General features: G+C 34.6%; 2 long non-coding RNA genes across 2 annotated transcripts; both read left to right on the top strand.

The window, feature by feature from the left end:
- Positions 1–2,669: 2,669 nt before the first annotated feature.
- Positions 2,670–10,801, top strand: LOC115979256. Its single transcript, XR_004089008.1, has 4 exons — positions 2,670–3,110; positions 4,276–4,345; positions 5,490–5,635; positions 10,737–10,801. It is a non-coding gene; the product is annotated as an uncharacterized LOC115979256 (long non-coding RNA).
- A 257-nt stretch (positions 10,802–11,058) lies between these two features.
- On the top strand, positions 11,059–12,707 carry LOC115979257. The gene is made up of 3 exons (XR_004089009.1): positions 11,059–11,128; positions 11,791–11,888; positions 12,405–12,707. It is a non-coding gene; the product is annotated as an uncharacterized LOC115979257 (long non-coding RNA).
- The last annotated feature ends 7,976 nt before the right edge of the window (positions 12,708–20,683 follow it).

Raw genomic sequence — 20,683 nt, 5'->3', positions numbered from 1 at the left:
ACCAAACAACATTAGATTAGAGTGGCATTAAGGCTCATCGCCCTTCCATTCCCACTACCCCACCTGGTTCTCCTTCTGCTATGGGGCACGGATTGCCATCGTGCCATTCACCTGAGATGATAAGAAAATCCTTGTTTAAACCCTTGTTGGAGTCAGGGAGGCATTGGATTAATCGAACCCTTTCGTCCCTTGACTTCATGTAAAAGGTTTTCCCCTTCAACTTTTGGAGATTATAGCACCAGTTCACATCATGGTGGGTCAGTTTTAACCCCATCTTCTCATTTAAGGCGTCTATGCAACCCAGAATCCTAAAAACGTTGCCGGCGCATTGAGTGGGGGCTAATCGGAAGTGCCTGAGGTAACCCCTCGTTACCGGCCCCATAGGGATTCTCATGCCCTCCTCTACAAAGGCGAGGACGGGAATTACTACCGCACCCATTTCCCTCTTATAATGCCACTCCCCCATCTTACAATGCCTCAAACTTACGTTGGGAGGAATCCTATAATCGACGATGAACTTATTCATCGCCTCTTCAGTATCTACTAATTTCCTCAGTCTCAATTTAGCCATCTCTATGATTTACTAAATAAAACCAACCCGTGATGGGAGAGGAAAGGGAATCAACGAAAAACAAACCCAGAAAAGAAAAAGCACGAGTTAATGGAGGTAGGGAACTTACATAAAAGAGGAAAGACGCTTCGGATAGGCTTTTTGTGCTGGAGATAGACTTGAATTTGGACGAAAATTCAAATGAACCCAGAAAATATGCACTAGAACTCTTAAGTGCAAAACTGAAGAGACGGATCCGTTCCAAAAAATCTCTTATACTTTCTAGGGTAAACTGCACAAATTTTCCCGCCCATAAAGACCAAGGGATCACCACCGTTCGATCTTCATCATACCGTAGAACGTGGGAAACACAAAACCGCCCGTATTTAATGAGGCCACGTTTCGCCTTCCAAGGGCTCTAGGAACGTATCTAGGGCAGATAAAAGTCTCGGGAACCGATAGGTGATAAGGATGGACAGGCATTGGCAGGTGTGTGACGTCACCAAAACCCTCCTATCCGTCTGAGGAGTCGGATAGCAGGATTTTGAGGGGCTATTGTAGGGCTGGGAAGCTTATGATCCGGCCCACGCTCTATCCGGGCTCAGGGCCCGTGCCGAGGAGGTAGTGTGCCGAGGACGAGTGATCAAAGGCCGAGGGGTTAAGGGGAATAGCTAAGGACGACCCTGTCCTCGGCACTCCGAGGCTTTGATGAGAAAAGCAACGTCTTAGTGAAGACTATCCCCAAATAGTCCCCTAAAGGGAATGCGAGTGGAATAAGGCCCACATGGAGGTACGGTGCGAGATAGGTTTAAGGAAAATACGTCCCCTCCACATTAAATGCACCGGCCAACGTCCTGATCATGTTAATGAGAAAAGACGCTTGGACGGTGTAACTTCGATCCTCGCGACTAAATAGAAAAGTAAGAGGGGACAGCTGATGGGACAGGTACAGAAGTAAGCACCTGCCTGACCAACAAATGGAGGGATAGGATCAACCAAGAAGGACTATATAATGTAAAAGTTAGTGCGCCATTAGAAAGGCTGGGAAAAATGGCCAAAAACCAGAGCCTCCTAGCCCGCCTCCAAGAGAAAGACTCCAGGGGCGAAGACGACTTAACCATGTATGAACACCACGAAAAACCCACCGTCTGGTGACTGAGGCCTAGCCTTTTAAACCCACGTTCTACAAATGATATTGTTTGGGCCTTTTTACGTACGAACCCGACACGGTTACGATTTGTTACAAAACGTGTCCTTACAATTATTTTTGCCAACTTATTTTATTATTTAACTTTTTTTACTACTATTTATGAGTTTCACTGCACTTTTTGGTATTATTTACAGGTCTCATTGTACTATCTTAGTTAACTTTTACCTTTATCTACCGTACTTTCAGCAAAATATTTTCAATTTCAACAAAATAAGCAGATCCCAAACAGACACTTATTCTCACTTTTTATCCTTAAGATATGTTCTACAGCTGCATCTTTCTTTTGTAAAACATTTTAAAAAAAAAACCGCACCACTAATCCCAGTCCCAAAAGCTTTTATCCCAATAGTATATTTTTGGCAGATTCTATAATAAAAACTGGTAAAAATAATCAATACCAAACACACACTAAATGTGTTCCAAAAAGTTATAAACACTACAAGTAAAATGAGTTGTTGCGGCGGACCTATTGCGGCGGGTGCAAAATCTGCGCTATAAGTCATTTATTGCGGCATGCTTTGGGCCTGCCGCTATAGAAGAGATCTATTGCGGCGGGCCAGTTGTCCCGCCGCAATAGTTCTAGTATTTGCGGTGTACTGTCATTGGCCCGCCGTAACAGACCTGTTTTAGCGGCCCAAGCTTAGATATAGCGGCGGGTCATTGAACCGCCGCAATAGACCCTTACATTTCTCCCACCACGGCCTAAATTTTCCCTCAGTTTTTTTGCCCCTTTTCATTTTTAGCGCCTTTTCGTTTCTCCCCCACACACACACTCTCTCTCTTTCTCAGGCACTTCGAGAATCTCCTCACTGTCTCGTCTCTACCACTACCCACAACCACAGCCATCACCACCCACCACCACCACCACCACCACCACCACCACCTAACCCACAACCACCAAATCACAAACAAAAACAAACCACTGTAAACCCAACCCAGCAAACCCAACCCACAGCAAACTCAACCCAGCAAACTCACAGTCACCACCATCCACCATCACCCACCCACCTGCCACCACCATAAACCCCAACCCAAAATCAACCCACCACTAGCCACCACCACTAGAAAACAACCACCAAATCACAAAACCCAGCCATCACAAATCACAAATCACAAAACAACCACCATCACAAAGACAAAATCCAGCCATCACAAAATTTCACCCACCACCAAATCCGATCCACCACCAAACTGTGACCCACGACCCAGACCCACCATGACCAAGTGACCCACAGTGACCGCCGAAGCACTGTGACTCGCCCCCATGGGAAATCGGTGAGAGGGAGAGAGAAAACGAGCAAGAGAGGGCCACAAACAACCCCACAAACGCTTCTCTCTTAGCTCCGCTAGGTATTCTTTCATGTCCGATCCATATCTCTGAATATTTTTTGAAAAAAAAAAAGAAAAAAAAGAAAAAAAGAAACAGAAAAGCTTTCACAAAGATAATATAGAAAAAGCTTTAAAAGCTGCGTTTCTTTTGAAGTTGAAAGAGAAATTTCATTTTTGCATGTTTGATTTTTTTCCTTTTCGTGTGTTCTTCCAAACAGAGCCAGAATTTTCTGTATGTATTGTTTTTCGTGTTTTTCATGTGTTCTTTTTGTTAAAGATCTGAAACGATAATGTCTTGTTAATGATTCTTAACAAATATGCATGTTTGTCGTGTCTTTTAGCCTCAGATTGACAAAACCCACGTTTTGTTTTAGCGTTTTATAATGATTTATATTGTTGTTTGGAATATTGTTCTTATATTATATATTATATAAATTTGTCTCTGTGTGTGAATCTTATAAAAAAAGTGTTCTTTTGTTTGTGTTCTCATGTTGTGGACAAAACTATGCTGTATAATAATATATTATATATGTCCGAAGTTACCCTTTTTGTTTGATAAAAATATATATAAAATTTTGGGGTGTGTAATATTATTGAAATCAATAATATAATTGTTGTGAGAGGGTATATGAAGCTTGGTTTTTTTAGATTGTTGATCTGTGATTCTATGATGGGTTGGCCTATTTTGATATTGCTATTTATTCTTTCGTAAATTTTGGTGTGTGTATAATATTATCGATATCGATATAATTGTTGTGAAAGGCTGTTGGAAGCTTGCTTTTTTAGATTGTTGAGTGGTGATTCTATGATGGGTTGGCCTATTTTGATGTTGTTATTTATTCTTTCGTAAATTATGGGGTGTGTATGATATTATTGAGCTCAATATAATTTTTGTGAGAAGTATTTGGAAACTTGTTGCTTAGATTGTTGATTGGTGACTATGATTTGTAGTCCTATTGTGGACCTTATTGTTATTAATGTTTGTGAGGGTTTTTTTGTTATTATTTGTGCTTATTAATGTTGAATAGATTATAATATAATCCCAAGAGACGCCTTGCATTATTGTATATGCTGCGAGAGATAAGTAAAAGTTTCTTTTCTCTTGTCTGCTTTCGCAGCTCTGATTTTGAATCAAAATCAATTAAAAATCACTTTCAAATTTTTTTATTCCATTTTTTTGCTTTAGGGTTATAGAGAGAAAAAGTTTGTTCAGCCTCAGACCAATTGCTTCACAATCCTGAAAATACCTTCTTCAGGTATCTCTCTCTCTCTCTCTCTCTCTCTCTCTCTCTCTCTCTCTCTACTTTTCTTTCAATTTTTTAAGGTATTATAACATTGAATTTGTTTGTACTATTGATTTGTGTAAGCTTTTCGGTTTGAGAAGATTTTAGCTGTTTTTGTTTGTGTGGATGCAGTTTGACCATATGGGTTTTGTTTTATTATGCAATTTGGATGTGGGTTTGTGATTGTTTCTCTTTTTCTAGTATTGGGTTGTGAGAATTGCTAATTAAAATTTCACTTCTTTAGTGTGTTTTGATGTTTCCTTTTTTACATGTTGTTGGGTTTTGTTGTGTGAATGAATGATTGTGTTGTTGAGCTCAAGTAGTTGGGTGTTGGGAGCTAAGTGCTTAGATTTTGATGTGGACATTATGGAGGGAACGGAATTGTTGTACTTTTAAGGACGTAGAAAGCACAGGGACTCAATTGATAGCAACGTTTAATAGTAACTCCATTGGAGAGTTTATAGAGTCTTTGCCTTTTTCTACATACTATTTCAATATAATTCTTTATACTTATTGGTGTTCAATGCACCTGAAGTAGTTTTTTGTCAATAGAATTATTATTTACCTCTTAAAAAAGAAAAGAGAAAGGTGAAGGGTGAGGTCTTAGCTTCAAGATCCATTGGCTGTTTGTGTAACTTACCAATAAAATAACTAAAATTTTATGTCGTAGTTTCGAATTTAGAATAGCCCATTCACTTGGAAAATCTGCGTATCTTTCTCATGCATATTTATGTGTCTGATGAAAGCATGAAGTCTATGTCATTATATCTAGTGGTAAACTAACTATATGTTGGTATAGAATGGTGTGATATCACTTAGGCATATCATTAATATATATATATATATATATTGTGTCAATATCCTTCTCTCTCTGTCTTTCTTATTGTATAAATATTAGAACAAAACAATTCCTTATAGAAGGATCTATGCACTATATTTGTTAAATTGAAACTGCTGTCCTTTTTTTGGGGGATGGTGGGAGCATGTCATAACAACCTCTGAGTTCTTGCTGTTTAATGTTGAAATGGTGGACTACTTTACTTTCAATTTTTTAGCTGGTATCTATATAACTATTGATTTATATTGTTTTTATTTCCTTGGATTGGTGATTGTGGAGTGAAACTGGGTTCCATTAACCAGAGACTATAGCCATTGAAGATGCTGTCAGAGTTCTATTGCATGGTTTAGGGGAGGATATTAATAGAGAGGGTCTCAAGAAGACTCCTTTTCGTGTTGCCAAGGCACTTCGTGAAGGAACCAAAGGTGCTTTTTTAAACCTTCACTTTGTTAAATCTAACTGCCTCTGTAGTCTATTTTTACCATTAATTATTAGCTATTCTTTTCTACCTATTCCTTATAACATTTGTACATAAAAATGTTGGTTAGAATAATATTATAGAACACAATAGAATTTGAGGGGTTTTTTTTTATATAATTTTTGTACACATGCAGCTGTATTATGAACTCTCAATTAAAGTACTTACTTTTTATGGATTTTCATTGAGGCTGTCATTTTGCTTTGCCAGTTTGACTTTCCCTAAATGACTTACTTTTTGCCATGCATTAAAGTGATTGTGTTTGAATTTGTTAAATTTGTTGTATATTTAGGTTGGTTTATGGCAATAGGTTGAAGAACTTACTAAAAAAGGAATGAGCAAAGCAGTTATAGTTGGTGGCATAGTTAGAGTAGAGTTTTTTTTATTTTTGTGGGTCCCAAAAATTAAGTTTATAGGTTTATTTGGTTTGCATCAATCGGGATTGATATCTTTTTTTTTTTGTTTTATTAAGTGATTATGTTTTCTGTTTCTTTTGTCCATGTTTGTGTGTTTTACTGTGCATATGTGATTTTTTTTGGTTGTTGCTCTTTTTTTTTTTTTTTACTTGAGATGTGAGTTGAAGTAATGGTCAAATTTATAATTATTAAAACTATTATTATGATTTTGGAGTGTCCTGCTGGTATAAGGATCCTCTCCATTTGAAATCCATTTCATGATTCATATTAAATGTGCAAATCTATAGGTGTATCTAGTGTCGTGTCATTTAAATTTGCAATTTGTAGTTCATACACCATTAGATTAAGGAAATAAAACTTTAACCATGAAATGGACTTTCTTGAATGAAATGGAGAGGATCCTGAGCTGCAGCTGACTTACTGGCTGTATTTGTATAGAATTTCGGTTGTACTATGATCTCTGTCATTTGGTAAAGTATAAAACTAGATTCCAAAATCTTCTGCTTATCATAAGCTCATAAAAGAAACAACCATGATAAGCTAAACAAACATGATAATGGTGGGCTTATCATGGGCCAGCCCCCTCCAAGATGTGTATTTGTTTACCATAATTAATTGGTGCGAAAATGAAATGGGGTTTTACTTAGCTGAAATGGAGATCGTGGTATAATGGTTATTGTTTGGTATTGTTTAAACTTTACATTGACATATCAAAATTTATTTTTGGCATCTTATCTTGATGGGGATTTGAAGCTACTGATATGTGTTTTTAGTCTGAAAGTAGGGATGAGCCAATGATTGGCAGTCTGTTTCAGCGGAACCTGAGGTCATATATGCCTTCATCCCTTCCTGTTGAGAATAAGGACCAACTGGGTTAATAAATCTGTTGTCAAGCAATGAACTTTGAGTTTTTTGGTGGATAAATATTGAAAAGTAGAATAGGAACTTTCTCTTTTTGTTTAGCCTTTTAGTCAAGCAGGGATAACATGATTGCTGTTATGTGCAGTGTTACCTTTTGTATCTTGACTATGCATTGATAAGGCTTGTGTTTATTTGTGTGAGTGACACCCAGGTCTAGTTCTCATATATGGGGAACTCTATCCTGTTTTTTTGTTTGTTTAAAAATAATTTTATTATCTTTTAAAAAATGATGGTGTCTTTAGGCCTGAAGTCCTGAAGAAAGTAAAATTGATAGTTACAATTGAAATGGAAAATAATCAATAAAATCTACAATGGAACTTATCTCACTGTGACCCAAAACTCGTGAACATTCAAACAAAATTCTTAGGAACTACAATTTTAGCTGAATAGCTGAGGCATCTACACCCTCAAAAGTTCGCTGGTTCCTTTCCTTTAACGAAGTCTGCAAAAGGCATAAAGGTACTAATTTCCACCTGTAAGAAGAATAATTCCCAAACTACTTCCTTCATCTAGAAAGTAGTTGATGTAGAACGTATAGGTGAATAGCAGGAATTAAAAGAACAAAACAAAACCCTAGACTTTACCACCTTAGGGTGTTTGGCATCATCACCAAACATAGAACACAAATCAGACAATATCTTCTTATTTCAAAATACACTACTACGAAATATCTGGGGAGCCTCATCACCAAACATAGAACACAAATCAGACAATATCTTCTTATTTCAAAATACACTACTATGAAATATCGGGGGAGCCTCTTCTTATAGGCTCCAAATTACAACCATAATAAATGCCACCAAATTTGAAGATACAGAAGTAAAAAATAAGGGCTACAAAGATCAATTTGAAGATACTGACACCAAAATTAAGGGGTAGTACATCCCCTTAATTTTGAAGGTCTTAATCTTTCAATCATAATCTCTCTCTCTCTGAGTGTGTATCAAAAAATTTTCGTTAGTTGTAACTTATTTATGAATTTCAATTGCATTGTTAATTCATTGAAATGATAGATTATGTCTCTACCTCTTGTCGCTACTAGACTATCATATGTAACTGTAACTAACTTGATAAACAACTATAATTCATTAATTGTAAAAAATGAGTTTGACTTAACTTTTAGATCTTTATTTATTCTTCTTGTTTTAAGCAGAAAGAAATGTAGGAAACAAATGAGTTTGACTTAACTTCCAAATTGTTTTAGAAGATTTTGTCCAACTTTAATAAAGCTTGTTGAGTGTGCTTTGGTATCTGGACATTTCTGCATAATCACTTTGTTTGGATATCATTTTTTTTTTTTAATCTTTTACCTAGTAACGTAGATCCTTCTTGAATTTCCCGTGCCTAATCAGTGTCAAATAAAAACTGCATCTTTGAGTTCGAAGTTGGTTTTTTCTTATTTCTTTCTCCTAATGTGTACAAGAGAATTGTCTAGTAGTGATGAGAAAAAATATAAAGCACTGAAGCGGGCAACTGAAAGGGAGATTTCTCAAAGTGTTTTTGTCATCTGTTGCACATGTGTTGGTGCTAGAGATCCTCGATTGGCAAATTTTAGGTTCCGTCGGGTTGAAATGTATCTAACATGTGGAAGTTTGTCCAGGATTCACTAGTTTAAAAACTTACTCTTTTTAACTTTTTGTTTTTTGTTTTGCTGCTATTGGTATTGTGCATTTGGATCATTCACAGTGGTTTTATTTTTTTGGATTTTTCTATTCACTGATTTTTTTGGAATGTTTTTCTAAAAAGTTAACCTCTTTTTAGCTGAGAAGCTCTCTAGCTTTTTTGGCTTTTAGTGTTTGACAAATTGCGTTAAACAATGCTTTAAAGTGGTAGATTTATAAAGCATGATTAGTGAATTGTAGAGTTTTTTCAATAAAAGCTTCAAATTTTAGCTTCTTAATCATGAAGGTTGATGTAGTTGAGCTTTAAACTAGTTTTCTAATGGGGAGGGTTTGGGAATTGGGATAAGCGTAGGTCTTAGTTTTTTTTTCTAAAATACATTGAAAATGTTGTTACTATTAGTTGTATGCATAATTTATATGTTTCTAATATATTTCATTCTTCTTTATTTAGGTTTTTTATTTATTAGTGCTCATTTAGATGGAGAAACAAATTTTTATAAATTTTTCCCCTTTAAGAAAGAAACCAAATAGAATTCTCTTTTTTTTTCTTCTTATTCTTTTTTTTGAGAGAGAATTTGATTGGGAGGCATTGACTCTCTGCCTCAACAACACATGATGAGCCAATCTAGCCAAGGACTATAATATAAGCGAGTGAAACTTCCTCCAATCACAAAACATTGTGATTTTGTATTATGGGTCCCAAACCTTCACCTTGATTCTCATTGGTGCGTGTGGTACACAAACACATGGTTGAGAGTGGAATTTTCTTACAAATTGGCTTGGGAAAAGATAGAAGAAGAAAAAAAAAATGCATAATATAGTATAGTATAGAGTTTTTTTAAATAAAAGAGTGTCAGAGGTTAGGGTCAAGTGAACGTGCAGTATTTGAAGCACAGATCTGGATCCACTCAAAGCACCAAACTCAAATTAAACAACACAAAATCAGTACAATATACACAATACATCACAACACACCAACACTTCTCTCACTCACTGCCACTCTTACCAGTCTTTTGTTTTTATACTTTCAAAGGAGAGAGAGTGTGTCTGTGTGAGGTAGTGTTTAGAAAGAGAGAGAATCTAGAGAGAGAGAGTGCTTAGGTAACTAGCTTTCAGCTTCTTCACTGCTCACTTAATAGCCCTGACCCCAAAAAACAAAGCAGCAGCAGTGAAGCGATTGAATGGTTATTCTCTGCTCCAGCTGCTGCTGCTAGACTCTGCAAACTAGCATACGAAGAAGGCGGTGGTTTGGCTTTTGTAGTAAAGATTGACACTTTGATTGCTATTATTTATGTTTGAAGAGGGAAAGAGAGAGAAACAGCAACAAGAAAGTACCTTCTTTCATGGGTAAGCCTAATATTTCTCTCATAATACCCCAAGAGCTGGCTCTTTCAACTTTCAACTTTGAAATTGGAAAAAAAAAGGATGAGAAAAATGTAAAAGGGTTTATACCTACACGATGCTATTTCTTGCTCCTTTAGTTTCTGAAAACTTTTGCTCTTGTAGTTTCTTAACAGAGAAATTTAACCACCAAGTCATTTTTTTTTTTTTTTTTGTTTGGTTTCCTTTTGACAATACTATTCCACAATCATCATGGATATACACACTTATAAAAAGAATAAACACATAAGCACTGTAGCTTAAACTCTTCCACCATAGGGTCTTGGTCTTCTTGAAACGCTTCCAACCCCAGCATGGATAGCAACCGTGTAGAACAGTTGTGTTGCACTCACAATTATGGTGATGACTTCTAGAGTCCTCTGCATATTATAACACAACAATATTATAATTGTCCTTAATTTTATTTTTCTCTGGTTATAAAATAAAAACTTCTTACCAGGTTTGAATCTGTCCATCCATGTTGAATCTCTTTGCGTGTCAATCTGTAACATTCAGTTCATTATTATAAATTGAAAGAATACAAGGAATATAAAGAGAAACACAAGTAACACTGCATGTCCTTATGCTGTAATTTCATTTTGGATGCTATTAATGAGATTATTAGTAATTTCATTCAAAGAGATTATGCTGTAATTTCATACCAAATTCTTTTATTTATTTATTTATCATTTTGGTGCAAATATACTAGCTGCTGTGGGTGCTAGGGCTACCACTTCCATCACAACAAATCCATTGTGTGCTATTAAGACCAGACTCTAGGTAAGTTGGGTGTGCTTCTGTTTGTAACGCCTTGTCTCCTTTCAATAAAATTATATATATATATATATATATTATTCTGTTTGCACTCATGAGTTTGTAGTTGAAGCTGTTTTATATTTCATCTTGCATAACACAAACTTGTGTGTTGTTTCTAGATATGCTTCCTTTGTGACTCACTCTCAGCTGAATTGCTTTGAAGTGAGTCTTGTTTGAAGATTAACTTGGGTTTATATATATTCTTTTCTTGTTGGCAGATTGCAAAAAGAAGAGGCACTATAAGTTCGTGTAATCAAAGCAAGTGAATTTGGTGAAAGACTTAAGGTTCTCTCTCTCTCTCTCTGTTTGTGGTGGGTTGTTGAATTGGGGCAAGCAGGTGGCTTGCATGGAGTAACAAGGTGGTTTTAGCTGATATTGGGAGTGTTGACTGTTTTGTGTAATATTAGATGATTGTTGTTGAGTTGTTTTTTTTTTTTTTTTTTTTTTTTTTTTTTTTTTGAGTTTTAATTCATTTTAAGGGCTTCTCTCTATCTTTTTCATACGTGGAATGCTAAAATGGAATTGCATATTTAAAGAGATGTCCATTCCTAAAGAATATTGCTAGTAATGATGTTATAGTTACCAAATGTATTGATAACTTCTCTATGCATTTAAATTCATTGTTTGATTAGGAAGATAGCTAAAAGTGAATTATTAAAGATGATTTGTTTCTTAAATGAAAGTGAAATTGTGTAAATGAAATGTATGTTAACTCTTGGTTTGTGTTTTCATGAAATCACATTTTTAAATTGATATATTTCAATTTGATGTTAGCCAATACACATTTCTTTTTATTGTGGGGTCATTTGATTGTTGGATTACATAGCAAACTCCATTTTATTGTGGAAATGTTATTCTTACTGAGTTGAGGCCTTTATGTTTAGTTCTTTTGTTATATTATAGCATACCTAGTGGATTGATATGACTTCCTTTTTTTTTTTTTGGAGAGGTTCATGTGATGAGTTGCTTGTAGAATGTCAATTTTCTCTTGAGGGTTACTGGTTGTTGTGGCAAAGTAACACCAACAATTTCGGCACTGGTTATGGTGAGGGGGACACTTGCTTTGTGTGCATAATTTTTGCATCATTCTGGGTTTTAAGATTGTCTCCTTTACAAGATTCCCAATGGAGAATTTATTGTTCTACCGTCAAAAAATTGAAAGATGACGAAATTTTAAAGTGATATCGTACTATATGAAACAATAATCATAATGTAATTTTTCTTTCTTTCTTTCTAGTGGCACCATATCATCTTGACAATTAGGCAACTTATCAATCTTATATATTGACATAAAGTGTAAAGATATTAATTAGATATTAATTAGTGTAAAGATATTCTTTCTTGTTATGCCTCTGCTTTGTAACTTCAAAATTTCAAAACTAGGAAGCTACAAAGAGAGGTGGTCCTCCCATAAAAGATCAAGACAAACTATAATGGTCAATCTAAAAGATCAAGAAACATTTCTTCATTTAACTTGTTCCCATTTTTTACCTTGGTAATATTTTTTTGTCATTTTATTTCATTTATACGCACTTATAAAGTAATCATACTTTGTATGTAGGATGCTCCTCTGATTGAACAATCTCCAGCTCTCTTCAAATCATCAGCCGCATCTCATCAACCAAGAAGCTTATAAGTTTTATCTTGGAGTTCTTGGACTTTTTTGTGTACAAAGAACTATAGAAGAACAACCGCATTTTTTCAAGTCTTGAAGGATATTTTTAAACACTTCGGAACTTTGATTATAGTATTAGATTAATTTCAGCGGTTGTTTTATTCAAATTACCACATCTTTTTTTTGTTAATTTTAAGATGGTTATGGACAATGTTATATATTTGATAATACATTTCTATGTTAATATTATGTTAGTTTCAAGACATTTGTGGTGTTGTTAATTAGTTACATTTGTGGTGTTGTTAATTAGTTACATTTGTGGTATTATGTTAGTAGAACTAAAACTATTATAGGTTCTTTGTAATAGGATTGTGATTTATTTATTTATTAGCAAACTGCGGTTTTAAAATGCGCTAAGAAAAAAAAATACCTATAGCGGCGGTCAAAAAGCGCTGCTAAAGGTGTACATTTTATGTTTTAAATGAATACCTATAGCGGCGCTTATTGTCTGCTGCTAAAGGTTGAAACATATAGCGGCGTTTCCACCTGCCGCTAAAAGTACAATTAATCTATTTCAGTTGACTATCTATAGCGGCGCCTTTTGCCTGCCGCTAAAGGTAGACACCAATAGTGGCGGGCATGACCCCGTCGCTAAAAGTCAATTCCACAAATTTTGATCACATATAGCAACGATTTTATACCCGCTGCTAAAAGATACATCTATAGTGGCGCTTTTTGTGACCGCCGCAATCGACCTATAGCGGCACTGCAACACTGGCAGGATAGCCCACCGCAATAGCACCCCCGCTATATGTCAAATGTAACTTTAGTGGCGCTTTTTGGGGCTTTTTTTCTATATAAAACAAAAAAACAAACAAACGGAGACAAAAGTACAAAAAAGCCAAAAACCATTTTGCTAAGCAAACATGTCTAGCTTTTATCCCAATAGAATATTTTTGGCAGATTCTATACTACATGTGTGCCAAAAAGTTATTAATTAGCTTATCTGTATAAAAACAAAAAACAAAAAAACAAAAAAACAAAAAACAAAACAAAACAAACTGAGACAAAAATACAAAAAGCAAAAAATTATTTTGCTAAACAAACACGTCTAAAGTCTAGAACCTCTAAAGAAGGACGATTGATTCGAATGCTATGATATTCTAGGCCCATTTTAAATCCTTCGTAACCTAGCTAGCCAAAAGATGTACTAATTAAGTAAGAATAATTGTAGGGACACATCCAATCCCAAACACACCCTTTCTTACTGGTTCCTCGATGAAAAGAATTATAAAATAAAAAATAAAAAAACCACCCCCTCATAAGGGTAAAAAACTACTTCACACACGGTTTCATAAGGGTAAATGTGTGTGTGAATGCATTGTATGCGGTTAACAATTTCTGTCCACACCTGTTTAATTGAACTCACCAATTTTGATTGATATATAAGTTAGTGAAAAAATATTTAAGAAGCAGGCTGGATTGAGCAGCACTTACAACAATTCGTGTGAAGGACAAGTGCATGCAAGATATTCATGCCGTGCCTTCCAGCATAGGAGCAGTTGTCTAGAGCTGCACTTGGGATATAACGAGCCATCTTGTAGTTTTCTCTATCCATGGCGAGGAACAGTGCGGATTCTCCAGCATTATTTACATGTTTAGCCAGTTTTGGATCCTCCTTCATTAGTTCTCTTACAATCTCAAACTCATCATCGCTATCATATTGTACAGCAACTTGCAAGGCAGGATCCCCATCCTCATTCACCATGCTCAGAAGTTGTTGACCACCTGCTTCAACATCCCGCTGATCTTTGGCCTTCTGTATTATGAGCTTTACTGTTGAAGAAGCTCCCGTCCACCTCACAGCAACATGTAGCGGAGTATTGCCTTTGGAGTTTTTTTCATGCACAAGGCTTGGACGTAACCTAACCAACTCTTCCACAATATTAAATTTTTCGAATTGCAATGCAACGTGAAGAACAGTGTTCTTCTCGGTTGTCAATTGGAGAAGGGTACTGGGATCTGTCAACTTCTCAAAGAAACTTGAGTTACCAATGGAAGCAGCTCGGTACACATCAGGATTCATTGTGTATTGCCTTCCTTCTTCCATAGTTGGTTATCAAATGGTCTAGTAGTGTGAAAACATAGAAAAATGCTATAGACTTGTAATCAAATTCAAAAAAAGAATGCTTATAAATAAAGAATAATGTTAGGGATACATAGAGTACCACAACTTGTGGCCTCATCATCCGTGCACACTGCAGATTATATTTAAATAAATAAATAATAAATATAAACAGAATAAGATCTCAAGCTAAAAGAATCAAGGATGCCATATCTCAAGCTAAAAGAATCAAGGTCTCTAAAGGAAAGATGCCTTATAAATATATACAAAATTATTTTTCTTTCCGGGTCGAACAACTCGGGATTGGGGAATAGGTGTCATTGAGCTACAGGCCTAGAAGTGCCTCAGAAAAAAATATTATACTCGTTTCTTTCCTTGATTTGGGAGACATGCGTTAATAATAAACAATGTACATTTTTTTTTTTTTTTTTTTTTTTTTTATGTACATTGTTTATTCATATTATCAATTTCACGTTTTGTATATGTACATTGAATGGCGGACTCCACAAGTGTGGAACCCATATGAGAACATTTTTGTGCAATCCATTATACAAAATATCACCTCCTAATAAATAACTCATTTCATTGTAGAATCTCAATATTAGGGGGAACCAAACTTCCAAAGGTAATTAAAGACAGAACAAAAATAAGGAAAAATATTGTTTCATACTTGTTGATCTACGCTCTTAGTAGACATAACATCCATACTAACATCCATACTTTTACATGAGTGTTCATATTTTTTCAAGAATGTTCAAATTTAGTACATGAGACTAATGCATGTAACATTCTATTCCAATAAGGGTGGAGCCCAAAGAGTGTGGAACCCATATGAGAAAATTTTTGTATGCAATTATTATACAAAATATATCGCCACCTAATAAATAACACATTTCATTGTATATTCTCAATGTTAGGGGGAACCAAACTTCCAAAGGCAATTAAAGGCTGAACAAAAAGGAAAAATATTGTTTCATACAGGGGCGTAGCCAGGAATTTTTACATGGGGGGGTCGATTCGAACCATGAAGGTTGAAATCGACGACGATGAGTATCATCGTTGTATGGATAGTTTATATTTTTAGGTTGATATGGACCTTCTTTGAGATAAGCTCGTCGAATTTCATCTTGTTTGTTGATAGGGAATTCACATATTTGTTTATGTGATCCTGGATCACGATTTATCTCTTCAGATTGAATTCTTGAACATTCGGAGGGGTCAGGGTGTTCATCAGGCATTGAAGTATCAACATTTGTTTTTACAGCCATAGGTGTCCTAATTTCTGAATTGCTAACATTTTTTTTCTTAAAGAATGCATCAATTGTTTTTCATTTGCTCAAATTCTTTTAACTTTAAGAATATGACTCAAAAATAAACCTGAAAAGAAGTTTAAAAAATAAAATTTTAATTAGAAATTTTTAATTAGTTATATGGATGTTATTCATTCTCAAGAAAAAACAAAATTTTCACTATAATTTAAACATACAACCCATTTTTAATACGAGTTTAATTAATAATAACCTCTCAAACAAAAACAAAAATTAAACACACGAGTATTGGTACACAACATAAACCAAACAATTTAACGACACCCACAGCCACATCCACAGCGACATGATATCTAACTAATCAAAAATAGGTAATAAATCAAAACAATTTTATCTTAGAAACTTTGTCTTCACAAAGTGCAAAGATGGGTCACCCATGTGGCAATACCTACTGCCTCTGCCTGACTGCCTCCAACTTTAGATCTTCCCTTCAAGACTCATCACAAACAATCTCCCCATGCCTTCAAACATGTATTTCTCTAAAAATCTATGAAAATATAAAGAGCATGTGAATATTTAGGTGTAGATAGTTGAGAAAATCAAAAAAAGACATTAAAAAGAGATGAATGTCTAATGCTTAAGAAAGAGCAAAAAACTCACAAGTCACCAAGTTCCAAAACTAAAGCTGATGAAGAAAGAAAAAATTGGTCAGGATTTTTTTTTTTTTTTTTCCAGATTGTGAGTACAGAGGACTGGAGTTTTGGGGGCTGGGAGGTTCGCAACAGTACCAGTGCAAATGAAAGTGTATCAAAGAAGACAAAACAAAAGAATAAGAAGTAAAGAAAGGGATTCCGTGGGTCAGTGGGTGGATTTTTTGAGATGAAGAGAGTGAGGTTTTGTTTTTAGTGTTTGGACTTGAGTGGGCCAGCTTGTTTTATTTGGAGTACATAAGGTGATAAGGCCTGAAACTATAGCTGAGCTTGGGAGCATATTTGAGCTGGGCTTGGTAGAATAGTTGAGAATTGGGCATGGGGGGGCCGGCTGTCCAATTTTGGGGGGGCCCAATTTTTTTTTCTACCTACTCTAATGGAATAATTTTTTTTTTTGCAGGGGCCGGGGCCCCCCCAAGCCACTACATGGCTCCGCCCTTATGAAGAGGAGAGGGTTGTGTTATAAGAGAGAACTTCAAAGCCACTACGTTAATTGTACCTGGCGTTAATTGTAGCTATTATTACTACAATGGGCCTGGGCTTGAAAATGGGCTTGGGCTTGCTATGAACTCTGATTTAATTTGTATAAAACCTTTTGTTAATTTTAAATGCCAGCCCATGTTTTTGCAAAAATACTCTATTAGAGTACCACATGGTAGGATCTCATGCACCCCCGCATGAGATCTCTGCTTTTATATATATTGATTATATATGAAAAATGCAACATATTTGGTATTGCATTTGAGGAAATACATGAATTATTGATATGGAAAAATGAGCATCTTTTATTTAATCTATGATAAGGAAATCTTGGATGTTATGGTATATTAGAAAATTTAAAGATGCTTATCTTGTCTTGTTATGTGGGAAATTGTTAGAAAATCTTTTGACAAGAATGAAGTTGAAAACCTTACAAACTTTGTGGAAGAAAGATTATTTAAGGTTTTTTTGAAACTACCTAGTTATAAACTATGTATTTGAAAGAAAATGTATAATTGTGAGCTTTATGGGGTTTTAACACCATGCCATGTGTGATTTCTTAGTGATCACTTGATTTGGTTTCCGTAGTCTTTGTGACAATAGAATCAAATCTAGGTTAGTGCCCATTCACTTTGGATGACGCGTTCTTCCCTATTGCCCATGGGGGGAAGAGGTTCCTTGATTGTTTGTGGGTGAGACTGCTGTCCATGGGGCCAAGAGACCACATGTAAGAGAGGTCCTATTTGACGCGCTCTCTTTACTGCCCATGGGGGGAGAGAAAAAACTTGAGGGTATGGGTGAGGTTGCTGTCCATGGGGCCAAGAATTTACATACCAAAGAAGACAATATCATGCCAATTGTGAATTGGTGAATCCCTTGACTGGTCTATGTGATAGTGTGGTATATTTGTGATAATTTATCTTTTATTAGATACTATGGTTTTGGAAATTATGTTGTTGATGCTCACAGATTATAGTGTATATTTTCAAGGTATTTACTTTGAGAAACTTTGTGTTTCATTATTTAATCATTCTTGTCATATTATTATTTAGAAGATGAAACTTGCATTTTTATTTTATAAATTTTTCAGAGTATGCAACAATCTTTTGAGACAACTTTTTGGTGGCTAATAGTAGTTAGACTAACTATTGATGGAGGCTGAACTTTGCTAATGGACATATTAGATGTTGTACATCTTAGAACAAGCTTGACTCATTCTTTTGTGTATTATAGTGGTTGTGACTTTATTCCCACTAATGGGACAAGCTGTTGATATGTAGTTATTTATTCAGACCTCTATTCTTTTGTAGTCATTGGTCCTTGTAATTATTGCTTAGAGCTCTGACTTACTTTGAGAGTATATTCAATGGAATTATTATGATAATTCTTGATATTGGTATTGGATATGATTTATGTGGATTGGATTGTCAAAGGAAAGGGGAAAAAAAAATCTACAAGTACTTTGAGATGTCTTTCTCATGCTTTAGACCCTTTGGGGTTTGGGGCGTGACATATATATATATATATATATATTGAGTTTGTATCTGATACTAATTGTGTATATTCTTTTTAATTTTTTATAATGTTATTTGTGTGAATGGGTACATGTATAGTATAAATATAAGTTATATAACCTAACTTTATATAATTTCATAATTAGGAAATTTAATGTGTTTGTTACATGTTTGTGTATTGTTATCATGTTATTATAACTATTTGTTATGAAGTTAATGATTCAAAATAAATAAATAAATAAATAAAGTTATTGATTATTCAAACATTTGATTTGCTTCTTGCTCACTTATCATAAAATCAGATAAAATCACAAGAACAGGAAAATATTTTTCATATATTTGACCAAACTACTCTCAAATATATTAGCTTCTTGGTCGTGCTCACTTTTAGTCACTAGCACCCTTGCACCTTATCTTGTATTTGACCAAGCTACTGTCAACTTTGTACTTTTTATTTGATGCTTACTCGCTCTCACCAATGCCTTTTCCTTCCGTAGTACAAACGAAAGGGAGCATCTAGATTTATACGGATTTTCTCACTCCACTTGTGGCTCATTCCAAAGTCAAGTGGAATAGAGAAAACTTAATGGTTAAGGTGGATTCATGATTGGCCGCCACAAGAGAATGGAGACCATAAAAATGACTTTATGTGACTGAAAATGAGAGATGTTATGTTTTCAATATATTTACAATACTTTCACCAAAAATTTTAAATAACATGTTATGTTATTGGTTATTATTAGTTGCCAAAAAAGTAATTCCAGTAATAAATTCAAAATGTGATGAAAATGTTGCGAACGTAATTCTAAAAAAAACATATGAATGAAGTACTGGATAGTAATGCTGCAGTTTTTGCTAAGACAGCAACGATTGAGAGATATGCTGATTGATCGTGAAATCCTGGCTGGGTGCATTCTTTTGAACGCAACCATGGATCCAAATTATACTTCAAAAATGACGGCCTTCTAGAAGAGAGAATGTGTGTATCTTCTTCAGTCTTGGAGTTCATTGTTTTCAACACTCGTTAATTTTATTTTATTTTATTTTTATTTATTTATTTATTTTTTTTTTCCTGGGTAAGTGTTTATGCAGGGGCTAGAACCCTTGAGCTTGAAGTCACTAGGATGACTAGGTACCACTTGGGCCAGCAGGCCCTGTGGTTCAGCACTCGTTAAATATACTTGGTCTATAACCGTTTCAATTAACCACGTGTAATTATTAGATTAGGTGATCCACTTTTATACTTTTTATAAATAACTATAAGTACAAAATTTAGCTATAAAATTGGTTGTAACATAAGGTTATAACTTTCTTTAATAATATTAACATTACTACGTATTTTGAAAATCTAACTGTTGAATTGTATGTTCATTATACTCTTAATTCATATGTCAAATTTTGTATTAATTGGAAATTATTTACTATATAATCTAATAGCTTATACATAATTTTAAATAACAAAAACTTGCAATTTAAATAATTTATTGATAACATAACTATTGATCTTTTATTTTCTAGAAATTTTGCAAGCATGGAAGATATTAAAAAAAAAAATGTAATCCAATAATGAATTTGTCAAAATTCACTTCTAATAAAAAGATATTAAATAAGGCTGTAACCTTAAGTTACAACTAATTTTGTAGTTAAACTTTATCCTAAATATAATAAAGAGGTTATGCTTAGTTGCTTTAAGCTTATAAATCAACCATTCTAAGATTCTATTCATTTTCCTTCAACTTTTCATATATATATGACTCAAAATCAATATTATGCAAAGAGCCTCTTCATAAATTTCTTAGAAGTATTTTCAAGTAAATTATGTATTTGGTCCTTAACATTTATGCTATGTGTCAATTTGGTCATTAACCTTTTAAATATGTTGATTTAGTCTCTAACTTTTTTGGCATTGGGTCAAAATGATCTCTACTGTTAAGTGATGGATGAAAAATGCTAATGTGACTAATGGACAAAAAATTATATTATTTCATGCCACATAAATTGCCACGTTGGCATAGTATTAAAAATTTTAATTCAACTGTTAGTTTTTTAAGGTTATGCTGAGAAAATTATGTTTCACACCTCATTGAGATTCCTTATGTCCACCTCACCCCGCTAGATAAATTAAGCA

This window comes from Quercus lobata, chromosome 3, assembly GCF_001633185.2.
Source record: "Quercus lobata isolate SW786 chromosome 3, ValleyOak3.0 Primary Assembly, whole genome shotgun sequence".
NCBI lineage: Eukaryota > Viridiplantae > Streptophyta > Magnoliopsida > Fagales > Fagaceae > Quercus > Quercus lobata.
The sequence above is the reverse complement of the archived record's forward strand: the minus strand, read 5'-3'. Positions and strand labels throughout refer to the sequence as shown.